Below are 12,081 nucleotides of genomic sequence, written 5' to 3'. Positions count from 1 at the left end.
TTTTAAAAATGGTAAGTAGTAGAAGGTGTCTGTAAGCTGTGGGGTGGCTCAGGGAGAGGGAGAGACTTCACAACGTTCAGAAAGGCAATAAACGGAGAGCTAAGGCCTTGAGAAGACAAGATGGGATAGTATCCAGAACAGAGATGAATAGATAGGACTTTTATAGGAGGAGAGCCACCTCGTCAATTTTTACCACTATATTATAGCAATTTTCAAATGTATAAAAGCAGAGAGAAGAGTATAATGAGACCACATATATCCATCACCCCAGCTTCAACACCTAGCCAATCACAAGTCATCTGGATTCACCCAGTTTAGCACCTCTTGCCCAGATTATGTTGAAACAAGTCCAGGACACTAACTTTTCATCAGTAGGGACCTTAGTAGTATACAACAACACTATTATCACACTTAAAAAAATTAATGATTTGGGGCTTTCCCAGTGGTCTAGCGGTTGGGAGTCTACCGGCCAATGTGGGGGACACAGGTTCGATTCCTGGTCTGGGAGGATCCCGCGTGTCACAAAGCCATTAGGCCTGTGAGCCACAACTACCGAGCCCACGTGCCCAGAGCCTGTGCTCCAAAGTGAGAGGGGCCACCACAGTGAGGGGTGCTCGCGCCACAGCTAGAGAGGGCCTGTGAGCAGCAACAAAGACCCAGTGCAGCCAAGAGTGAATAAATATATCTTTCAAAAAAATTCATGATTTTTTTTAACATCGCCAAATACCCAGTGTTCAGATTTCCCTGACTGTCTCTTATATGTTTTTTCGTATTTTATGGATGACTTGTTCAAATCCAAACCACACAAGACGCACACACCCAGTTCAGCTGGTACGCTTTTCTAAGTCTCTTTGGACCTCTGGGTCCCCATTTCCTCTTTTTTTCCCCTCTAACATCTGTTAAGAAACCAGGGATTTTGTCCTACAGAATTTCTCACGTTCTGGATTTTGCTGATCTCATACCTAAGGCGTGATTTGACACTTTTTTTTCTCACTGGTAAATCCTCTGAATGGTTCGTTTACATTTCCATCAAAGGCTTGATCAGACTAAGGTCCTACATTTTTGCTTTTGGAGGGGAGAGAAGCAAGAACACGGGGAAGGTGCTGCTGTGTGCTCCCCCTTCCATCACATGGAGCGACAAGGCCTGTGTGTCTTGGGTGATGTTAAGATCCACCCGCGGGTTTGTTGTTATCCGCCTGCTCCACTCACTCTAAAGTTTCTCATCAGCTTTCCGCTGAGTGGTTTTAGCAGTTACCGATGGCCTTTGCCTAGATTCACTATTTCGTGAGGCATTACAACATGATGCTATTCCATCACTCTGTTAGGGGGTGAACTATGCCTCCCCAAATTCATGTGTTGAAATCCTAACCCCCCTCCATATCTCAGAATGGGAATTTTTTGGAAATAGAGTCCATGGGGTCGGACAGAGTCAGACACGAATGAGCAACTAGCACTTTCACTACACTTGCCCCTCATTCTGGTCAACAGAATCAAGCTGACTGTGGCTCAGAAGAGAAGACGAGGGCAAGGGGCAGGGCTGTGGGCAGGTCTGAGCATTGCCAGTTTGGAGAGGGCTCTGCACCTAGCTGTGAGTGGACAAGACCGCTGATCAGCCTCTCAGCTGTGGCCTTCCAGCATCATGGGTGCGAGGATATGGACCTGACTGCTCCAGCTGCATGAAAAGTGGGGCTGTCATCCAAGAAAAGGAAAAAGAAAATCTATCTGATTGTGCAACAAAAAAGGAAAGCTTCTTTGACTTTCAAGGGCTGTTCTCACTCTAGCCCCACCAGACACTCGGTCTCCTTAGTAACCTGAAGGGGCCGGAGCACATGGTCGCCAAGCGAATCCAGCCCCAACATGCTGTGACACTGATTCTAAAACCGCTGGAAAATACACGCACAAGCATGTACATGAGTATGTACAGATATAGTTTTTCTTTGCAAAGTAGGCCAATTAGTGCCTTTCAAACTCGTAGAAAAAGTACAAAACAAAATGTTTTAAGTGGCCAGATGGCTCTTGTCTTAGCACACTGAGAGGATGCCCCATGGCCTGGTGGAAAGAGCCGTGAGCAAGAACGCACATATCTGGGTTCTAGCACCTTCTCTTAGACCAAGCAACTCCGGGTTATTAAGCATGTGACTTGGCATGCCTGACTCTTATATTCCTCACCTACAAATTTTTTAAAAGCTGGATTACAAGAGCTCTGAGGTGAGTCACTAGCGGTTTTATCCGTGAGTAGAACCTGCCGCAGCCTTCTCCATCAGCCTTCCTCCAAGGTTAGAGAGTGATGCGTGACCCACCTTCTGAGCACCTGAGTTCTGCAGGTGCCAAGTGATGTGGGTGGGCATGAGCCAGGACCCACGGGTGGTGCAGAAGGGGAGGTCCCTACCCGCCTTCAGGAGCTTTTATGTTGATGTTATTTATTTTATTTGATTTTATTCATGTAGGAGCCAGTTCCTGCCTCCAAGTCAAGTGTCGCAGAAGAAGGAAACCATGCCACGGGGTGAAGGACCGGAGAGACCCAGCATCTCTTGACTCCCAGTGCCTCCTGCCCAAGCTGGATAAGTCCCTGAGAGTCTGCTTTCTCGGATGGAGCTGAAATTCTTTTAAAATGCCCCACTCCACGGAGGGAGACGATGCCGCTAACAGCGAAACATACACAAGTCTAGAAACGGGAATTTAGATAAAAGGTTTAGAATTCTCAAGTAAAACATAGAAAAGAATAAACAGGACAAAGAAGAGGGGAGAAGGACAGAGCCGAGACCCCAGAAAGTGACAAGAGGAGGCAAGGAGAGACATCTGAGAGCGCGGAGCAGCTTCAGGTGGGCTGAGCCTAGAGCAGCCAGCCCAGCCTCGTCCGCCTGTGCCCGGTGAAAGGCCTTAAGCAAGTGGACTGTCTTGAAATTGTACAAGCAGGTGATGGCAGAAGGGAGTGGGACTTGGGCTCACCCCCAGACCCCACTGCTGACGGAAACCAAGATGGAGGAGACGCTTGGAGCAGGGGCTGAGGGAAACTCAGCCTTCCCCAGCTCAGTCACTCTTTTGTCCCACCCAGGGAAACAGCTCTCTTGTCATCAGCTCTGATGTGCATTATTAAAAAAAAAAAAGACTTAAAAATACTATTTTTACCAGCAGCACATTTTTTTTCTTCCAAAGGAACAAAAGGATCACAACCCACACACTCCTCAAACTGGCAGCCCTGAGCCAAGGCAGGGCTGGGATTAGCATAGGGAGGGAGCTCCAGCCTCCCATTCCCGCCCCTCCTCATTCCCACAGAAAGGAAACCTAAAGGAGCGCCCTGGGCTTGGTCTGACGCCCTCCTGAAACACACGAGCAGGAATAGGAGGAAATGATAAATGAGAGGACTTCACAGCCAGTGTGATCGTCAGTAGTACTTTTGGCCATTAATAGTTAGTGTTATAGTTCTGAGAAAGGAAGGGGTCCCTCTCTGTCTCTCCTCTCTCTCCATCTCTCTGTCTCTCTTATACACAATTGCACACACAGACACAGCCTGGTAGCTAAGTTTTTCCTACCACAAAGAAATTTTGTTCTTTCACATTTCGTATTTCCAGTGTCCTTTAACATTTCAGCTAATTAAGTATTTCTGGGTCATTTGATAGTTCAGGAAAAGCTGAAACATACACTCGCTGTTTGCATTTTTCTCTTCCTCCAAGCAGCTAGCACGTAGGGGCCCCGGTTCAGTAACATCCATTTGGGGTTCCCCTTGTTTGCCCATGCGACAGGACAGGTCAGAGCTGGGCTATGAAGGACTTACCTCTGATGTGTACATGTATAAGAGAGCTGTTTACATACATACAGACAGGAGGGGACTCTTTTAAAAAAAAAATTCTGGCAATAAGAACCCCCAGTCTATCTAAACTTTCTGAATTTCTCTTAAAATGGAAAATATGAAGAGTATTACTCATGCGACTCTTTATGGAAGTGGAAGACAAAGGGGAAGTAGATGATCCGTTGCAACACCACAGACAGAGCACAAACCAGAGCTAGACTGACTTCCCCGCTCAGGCCCTGGGGCTCTGGGCAAAGGACTTGGTGTCGCCTGTGGGACCCGCACGGGCCACTCAGCGGCCCCCTCACTGCTCTCCCGTTCCCACCCCGCCCCGAGCCCTACTGACCTGGGATGCCTTGGAAGGTGCCTGCCTGGGACCCGGCACACAGCCAGTAGAGCCTCTTGGCTGTGTGCGGGGTGGGTGTTCCTTGGGTACCTGCTTCCCAACACGCTGAGCATGTGTAATCAGTGGCTCAGTCCACTCTCTGTGACCCCATGGACCCTAGCCCGCCAGGCTCCTCTGTCACTGGGATTTCCCAGGCGAGAATACTAGAGCAGGTTGCCATTTCCTCCTCCAGGGGAACCTACCCACCCAGGGATCGAACCTGCATCTCTTACCTCGCCTGCATTGGCAGGCGGGCTCTTTACCACTGCCCCGCCTGGGGAGTCCACTGGGAGGTCCTCTCAAAGGTCATAGGAACTGGGCGCTGTCACCTGCTCAAGGTCATGCTCTCCACTACCACTTTCCTCCAGGTATCACCATGGTCTTGCCCATCAGAGGCCTTGAGACCATGTGGACAGGGCCTGGGTGAGTTCCTGAAATATCCTGGCCCTCAAATCCACACAGTACTTAAGCACAGAGAAACAAGAGAGGCACTGAAAATTCATGGCCAAAAAGAGTACCGATACGGCTTAAGGAAAACCCATTATTGGATATTTGCTGCAGAGGAAACAATAAATCAAAGTAATGATCCTTAGAGCAGGCACCCGATAACATTTTTTGTAAAGATAAGCCAGTCTATCTTAAAGAAGGATATTAAACAGATCCGTCAACCCTGGGCAAACTAGGTTTGCTAAATAAACTGACAATTAATAGATAGCCTGGAAGATAAACACTATTCAAGGAAGAGTCGCTAAAAGGCTGGTGTTTTTAAAGGCGGGTGTTTACTTTAGGAAAGAGAAAATGAAGTTGAAAGATCAAGTACCAGATAGAAAACACATCTCCCACACTCCGGCCCCAAGTGTCAGGTTCTGAATGGATGCCCTGCCTCTTAGAGCTGAAATCCTGCTTTGTCAATCACTTTACCAGAAAAATCACGTCTCTGTGAAGGTCTGGGTTTTGGGCCTCTTTGACAGTCTAGTAGTCAAGACTGGGTTTCCAACACAAGGGATGTGAGTTCAATCCCTGGTTGGAAGACTAATATCCCATGGCCCAGCCAAAAAAATAAATAAATAAAAATAAAAAGGCAATCTCTCTTTAAAAAATATATTGCCCAGAGCACCGGCTGTGTATTTATATGCCTGGTGTTTAGAGGGTTAACCCATTTTTCAGTGTTTTTATTTTAAATGCGGCAAGGTCCTTTTTTTAAGTTGAGATAACTTTCCAAACACATAATAGACACCTGGAAAGATGGTATATTACTACAAAATAACGTGATTTAAAGCAGTCTCCGAGGAACACACCCGTACATCTGAAGACTTGTTTATTGTTATTTGTTCACAGCCAAAGATAGGGCAGAAGCTTGAGGTCAAACTCAGATTCATCAGCACACTAACTAACTGTGGTTTTGGTTTGTAAACCTGTTCCCGATGCTAATTGTTGAAATAGGAGCTTCTTGTTCTGACGATTCCTGATCAGGAACTGCAAAGTTTCACAGCGATGTTCTGATTTCTGTGTCTCTTTTTCTCATGTTCTGGGGCGAAGCTGTGGGTGGAGGCGCCCCTCTCCCCCACAAGCAGGTGGAGTGCACCCTGACACAATAGGGTGATCGCCCCATCGCTCCACTGGCCGAACCTTCCCATCGCCACAGCTCGGCCTCACGTTCCTAGAAGGGCTCTTGACATGAGATTACTTCACCGTGGTCTCCATGCCAACTCGGGCTCCGCAGGCCCCCGAGGGCCACGAGAATGCTGCAGAGGGCAGGCGGACTGCAGCTTTATCCGCCTGGGTCTCCCTCCATCTTCCCAAGCACTCAAGTGATGGCTGCTCTCCTCTGCCCCTCTAGCATCTTCTTTTCCGGCAGAATTAGACGGCAGGAGTGGGTAGAGGAAGGGAGTCTCTCCCCTTCTCAGCTTCAGTCTCTTTCCAAGTCTCCGAGACCTACCTGTGAACACCTGAGGCCAGGTCGGGAAAGGGGTCCCTATTTCTTCCACTTTTGCACCATTGCCCCGGACCGGCTCCCTGTGATATTCCAGACATGCGGTGTTCCCTTGCTACTCCCTGCTTTGGCTTTCACTCTGTCTTTGCGGTCCGGGTGGCTGTCCTTGCCTGTTGCCTCGATCCTGGGTGGCCACACTCTCCGCCTGACTCCCACCCAGAGGTGGTGCCCTCTGGGGTGGTTGCTTTTCTAACCCCTTCCCTATGGGCACCTTTGCAAATTGTTCCCGTCCCGACACACGGGTCTTGAACTTGCCTTGGGGTCCTTGCCGCTGTGCTCATCCCTTGGAGGGGACTCAGTGTCATTTTTCTGGAATTTATCCCGAAAATAAATATGACGTATTAAATATGTCAGCACCACTCAGGGGATGTGACCTTCCCTGCCGGCTCTCTGGTACCAGCTGTTTCTCTGAAGCTGGGTGGGTTCCCTCGACTCAGCCTGACGGGTGGGTGGTCTCACTCGCCCCGTCTGCTCTGTGGAGTGGCGGTCATGGGGCTGGAGCCGTGGCAACCCCTGGCCTTCAGGGAGGACATCCCATCTGAGGACACATCAGTGCAGCCTGGGACAGGGCTGTAGAGGCCCAGTCATCTGGCCATTTGAGAGGTCGAGCTCCTGGCTGTATGCGTGCCTGCATGCTAAGTCGCTTCAGCTGTGTCCTACTCTTTGCAACTCAGTGGACTGTAGCCTGCCAGGCTCCTCTGTCTGTGGGATTCTCCATGGTGGGTTGCCGTGCCCTCCTCCGGAGGATCTTCCCAACCCAGGGATTGAACCTAGGTCTCCTGCATTGCAGGAAGATTCTTTACCGTCTGAGCCACCAGGGAAGCCCGCCTGGCTGTATGAACCCCTCCCAATGTCTGAATAGCCATACATGGGGATGCTCTGAGACCCACCAACAAAGGGGCTGCAGGTGCGGGCACCTGGCCAGCGCAGCCCGCTTGCCAAGCTCCTCCAAAAGCACTTCCCCTCACAGGTTAGCATTCAGCTTGGTCCTTGGGGTGTCCTGATGCTGCCGAGCCTTTTCGTACCCTCTCCTCATTAGAACATGCTCTTTCTCTCTATTGTGAGAGAGAGAATATAACAGTGTTCTGAATAACGGCGGGACAGTCACCGTTGTCCTTGGCAACAGAGCTGTGCTAGGAGCGCCGTTTGGTAGACAAAGTGGGTCTGGTTCCTGTGGCTATGGGCGCCGGGCGCCTGGGGCAGGGGTGGCCGGGCTGGGGGGCGGCCTCTCGTGGAACCGACGGGCGCCGGGCGCCTGGGGCAGGGGTGGTCGGGCTGGGGGGCGGCCTCTCGTGGAACCGACGGGCGCCGGGCGCCTGGGGCAGGGGTGGCCGGGCTGGGGGGCGGCCTCTCGTGGAACCGACGGGCGCCGGGCGCCTGGGGCAGGGGTGGCCGGGCTGGGGGGCGGCCTCTTGTGGAACCGACGGGCGCCGGGCGCCTGGGGCAGGGGTGGCCGGGCTGGGGGGCGGCCTCTCGTGGAATCTTTGCTAGATTCCCCTCCCCCAGTGGACCTGAATCTCTGCATGGGAACTTGACGTGCATTCACAGAGGAAGAACCCTGAGTAGATGCCGGGAGAGCACTCGCCACAGTGGGAGAGAAGGGAAGGAACTGGCTAAAGGCCCAATTCAGGCCTTACATGCATCCTCTATCAACATGCAGTCCTCCCCACAGCCCTGGTGGTGGATGAGCTTAGCCCACCTCACAGAGGAGGAGCCCGAGGCTCGGGGAGAATCCAGCTGAGGATCCAAGGGTTAGGGGGCCAGCTCTGCACCTCGAAGCTGTGTGACCTGCAACAGCCCCGTGGGGGGACAGCCCAGAGGGGATTAGAGGCGGGCCTGTTGACTCCAATGACATCCCACTGCGTCCTAAACTGAGATGCTTCCAGGGCCTCTTCTGTGCTTCTTCCTCCTGCAGACACCAAGGCTCCAAACAGAGGCGGGGTCTCCAAGGGCTCCCAGCTTCAGGTCCAGTTCTTCTCAGGAGTGGGAAGATACTTGGCTCAGCATGTTGCTTGCTGACACTGAAACTTACAACCGGAGGCGGGAAATATCTATGAGTGAGGATTTTGTAAAAATGGAATTTGATTTTCAATAGGGACTTCTAACCCCAGGTGCGGCCAAGGGGAGGTTTAAAGATGGGAAGGTGGACACGGCCGTGGACACTGTGAATCTGGTGGAATGTGCAGGCCACTGGAGTCGCGTCACAGCCCTGAGTGTGTCTGTGAAATGTGCAGACATCCCAGGTCGCGTGGGAGTGTCCCCCAGCAGGGCCTGGGCACCCCGGCTCAGGACAAAAGCAGCCCAGCCAGAAATGGCAGGACCCAGAGCAGGGAAAGGCAGAGATTTCATTGGACCTTCAGAATTCTACTTTGTCTGTTTTCTGGCAGAGTGACTATATGCAGATTTTACCCCAGGAAGGAAGGGAAGGGGCCCGTTTGGCAGACTCAGCAGCAGAGCCTCTGCCGGGGTTTCTCAGCACCAAGAGCCCAGTGCAGACTCCCAAAGGAGTCCGAGTCGTGGGGGGCCCACAGTGGGCTTCTCTGCATGTTTGGAATCCTCTCTCAGTTCCTACCATACTGAGGGTCATGGGAAGGGGGCCTCCTGGAGCAGCCGCAAGCATGTGGGCTTTGATGGTCACGGCAGTGGCTTGAGCCAAGCTTACAGCCACCAGTGGGGTTTGGTAGTGGTTTAGTCACTAAGTCGTGTCTGACCCTTTGACCCCATGGACTTTCGCCTGCCAAGCTCTTCTGTCAATGGAATTCTCTAGGCTTTGGTTTCCCCAAGTGTAAAAAGGGGAGCAATGGAACCAGGTGGCCCCATGTGAGTGGGATGGAAGAGAGTTTAATCAGGTTCTTTTGCCAAGATGTGGGTAGTGTGGTGGGGCATTCAGTTCAGGGCCTGGCAATCCAAGGAGGCCAAGGTTAGCAGGGTGGGCAGAGAGAGTTGGGAGAGGACACACCTCCTGCCCCTCCCAGCCCCAAAGGGAGGGGACCACACACCCTGGCCCCGCCTCCCGCCCACCTGGCCCTTATCCACTCCTCCCAGGGGCCAGAGGAGTGGCTTGGGCTAGCATATTTGTGCCAGAGAGGACTTCCCTTGTGGCTCAGTGTTAAAGAATCCTCCTGCAATGAAGGAGATGTGGGTTCAATCCCTGGGTTGGGAAGATCCCCTGGAGTAGAAAATGGCAACCCCTTGCAGTATTCTTGCCTGAAAAATCCCAAAGACAGAGGAGCCTGGTGGGCTACAGTTCCTGAGGTCGCAAAAGAGTTGGACACAACTGAGCGGTTAAGCAACAAAGTGCCAGGAACTATACTCTGCAGGGAGGCTACCACCGAATGGACCCACAGGTGTGAGAGAGGGAGGGGCAAGTACAGAGCAGGGGCCGGGAAGAAAAATGAGGGAGTGTTTTACCCGTTGTCTTTGCTGGTCTATTGATTCAAACCTCAAAAAGGAAAGAGGAAAAACACCTGAGGCAATAATAGCCCAGAGCAATATCAGTATTGATGTCAGTTTTATTTTTAAATAGGCGTAAATAGAATCAAGGATGCTTGTTTCTAGAATTTTCTATGTGAGCCTGTCAGAGATGATAGCAACTAGGGCACCGGTTGATACCCAGCAAGCCTTAGATGAGATTCAGTGCTGAAAACATTTTCTGCCTTTAGCACATGCTGATAATTGGGATACATTTGCTGCAGCTAGAATTCTTCTCCCCGCCCCATTTCTTTTATACTGATTTTTTAAATTTGACTTCAGAATTGAACAGAAAATGCATCTCAACCAATGTTGTGGGTTTGAAAACAATGGCCAACCACTCGACAGGGAGATGTATAATTCAGGCCACTACTGAATTATATGCCTAGAAGCCAACAAAGTAAGTACTTTGTTGCTAAGGGGATTAATTAGTTAATTTCATAAAGGGCTTTAAAGGTGAGAAATGCGCTATAAATGTAAAGTATTATTAATATCACCAGCAGTTCCAATGCTTTTATATTATGTAGGAAGACTTGTTGCCCAGCCGGGTTATGGATTCTTACGGCGAAAATGAAAAGGAGGAAAAAGAACAGCAAGAACACGCACAAGAAGGCGACCCACCGGTTTCTGTTCATTTTGCAGTAATTTCCATAACGGAAGGAGGCTTTCCTGACCTCTCTTCCAAACCACAATCATGGGCTTCACAGTTCTGTTTAGCGTGTACGTTGGCATCACATCCCCCTGCCCACTCCATCGGTCCTGCTTTCCTGGGCAAGTGGGTGGAGTTCGGGAAAACTGGGTCTTGCTGAAGGCGAGGCAGCTGTGGTCTCCCTCTGAGTGTCAGACTGAGAGGACAGGCCGTGTGAAGTGTCCAGCTTGGGGGGTAAGGGGTAGGGGAGTGGGTTGGCCCTCCTCACCCAAAAGTCTGGTTGGTGTGCCGCTGAGGTCTTGGGGGCTGGCTAGTTGGGGTGGTTCGCTCACTGTGATATATAATGCATCGAGGGGTCTGCTGACGGCATCACCAGGTGTGACCTAGATAATTCTAAAGCGCTTTGGAACATGAATCATTTTTTATTGACACAGTAGCTAAGGTGGGTGCACTAGAGGCGGGTGGCCTTCCCTGGGAGCCTTTGGTTACATCATGTGCCAGTTTAAACACTAAAGTGTTGAGTCAAGGGGCCTGGGGACCTGGGGTGGCACCGACAGGGAGAAGGCAGAGCCCTGGAAGGTTCTCATGAAGATGTATGTTCAGCAGTAGGTGCTGACCACCTGTAATTCTGGACAATGTCCCTGGAGTGGAGGACAAAACAGGATCGGCCAGGCCAGAGGTGACTGCTACCACTGGATCCCTTTGCCATGGGTCCAGGCGCTTCTTCATCTGGATCTCCAAGCTCCATACTTGGTGAGACTCAGGGGGAATTGGGAGGAAGGCATGCATGAAAATAATAAGCAAGTGAGCCGCTGATGGGACGCAGAGACAGGACAGAGGATGGGATGGGTCCAGTGTGAAGCTAACTTCTCCAGTCTCCAAGAGAGGTCTCAGCTGATACAGACCTGCGCACAAGACACACACACCAGGGACTGGGCATCTGTTTTGGCAGCTGGAAAACAGACCGGATGAGAAGTCATGTGACCGAGCGTCAGCAATTTATTCCATGTTTTGTGAATTCAGCTGCACTTCTCTTTAGTCCTGTTCTTCTGGGTTTTACATGCACCCAGTGAAAGGTGGTTCCTGGTGGCTCAGATGATAAAGAACCTGCCTGCAACGCAGGAGACCTAGGTTCAATCCCTGGGTCGGGAAGATCCCCTGGAGAAGGGAAAGGTTACCCACTCCAGTATTCTTGCTTGGAGAATTCCATGGACAGAGGAGCCTGGCGGGCTATGGACATGACTAAATGACTAACGCTTGCACTTTTCACACAGTGAAAGGTGTTGTTTGGGGAAATGTGGAGGATTCAGCATCTTCTGGCTTCCCTGGTGGCTCAGACGGTAAAGCGTCTGCCTACGATGCAGGAGACCCGGGTTCAATCCCTGGGTTGGGGAGATCTCCTGGAGAAGGAAATGGTAACCCACTCCAGTATTCTTGCCTGGAAAATCCCATGGACCAAGAAGGCTGGTAGGCTACAGGCCATGGGGTCGCAAAGAGTCAGACACGACTGAGCAACTTCACTTTCACTTTCAGCATCTTCACAGATAAACCCATTTTCAAATACTGGGATTATTCCCGTAGTCTAACCGCTGCAAGACAGCTATACCAAGCACAGGGTCCCCACAGAAGGTACAGCCCTCTCACTGTCTTTGGTTCTGGGCTGAGCACTGAAGCTGCTCCTGTGAATGTTTCCCATCTTTCCATTCTCCAAGGCTCCGCATTTCTGGAAGAGATGGAAGGACCCACACAATGACACCTGCAATCCCCTTGTCTTAGGATATTTAGCCATCACG

At 51.1% G+C, this 12,081-nt stretch overlaps 1 non-coding gene across 1 annotated transcript; it reads left to right on the top strand.

Annotated features, from left to right (window-relative positions):
- Positions 1–11,610: 11,610 nt before the first annotated feature.
- On the top strand, positions 11,611–11,683 carry TRNAR-ACG (transfer RNA arginine (anticodon ACG)). The gene has a single exon. It is a non-coding gene; the product is annotated as a tRNA-Arg (tRNA).
- The last annotated feature ends 398 nt before the right edge of the window (positions 11,684–12,081 follow it).

This window comes from Ovis canadensis, chromosome 10 (genome assembly GCF_042477335.2).
Source record: "Ovis canadensis isolate MfBH-ARS-UI-01 breed Bighorn chromosome 10, ARS-UI_OviCan_v2, whole genome shotgun sequence".
NCBI lineage: Eukaryota > Metazoa > Chordata > Mammalia > Artiodactyla > Bovidae > Ovis > Ovis canadensis.
The sequence above is the reverse complement of the archived record's forward strand: the minus strand, read 5'-3'. Positions and strand labels throughout refer to the sequence as shown.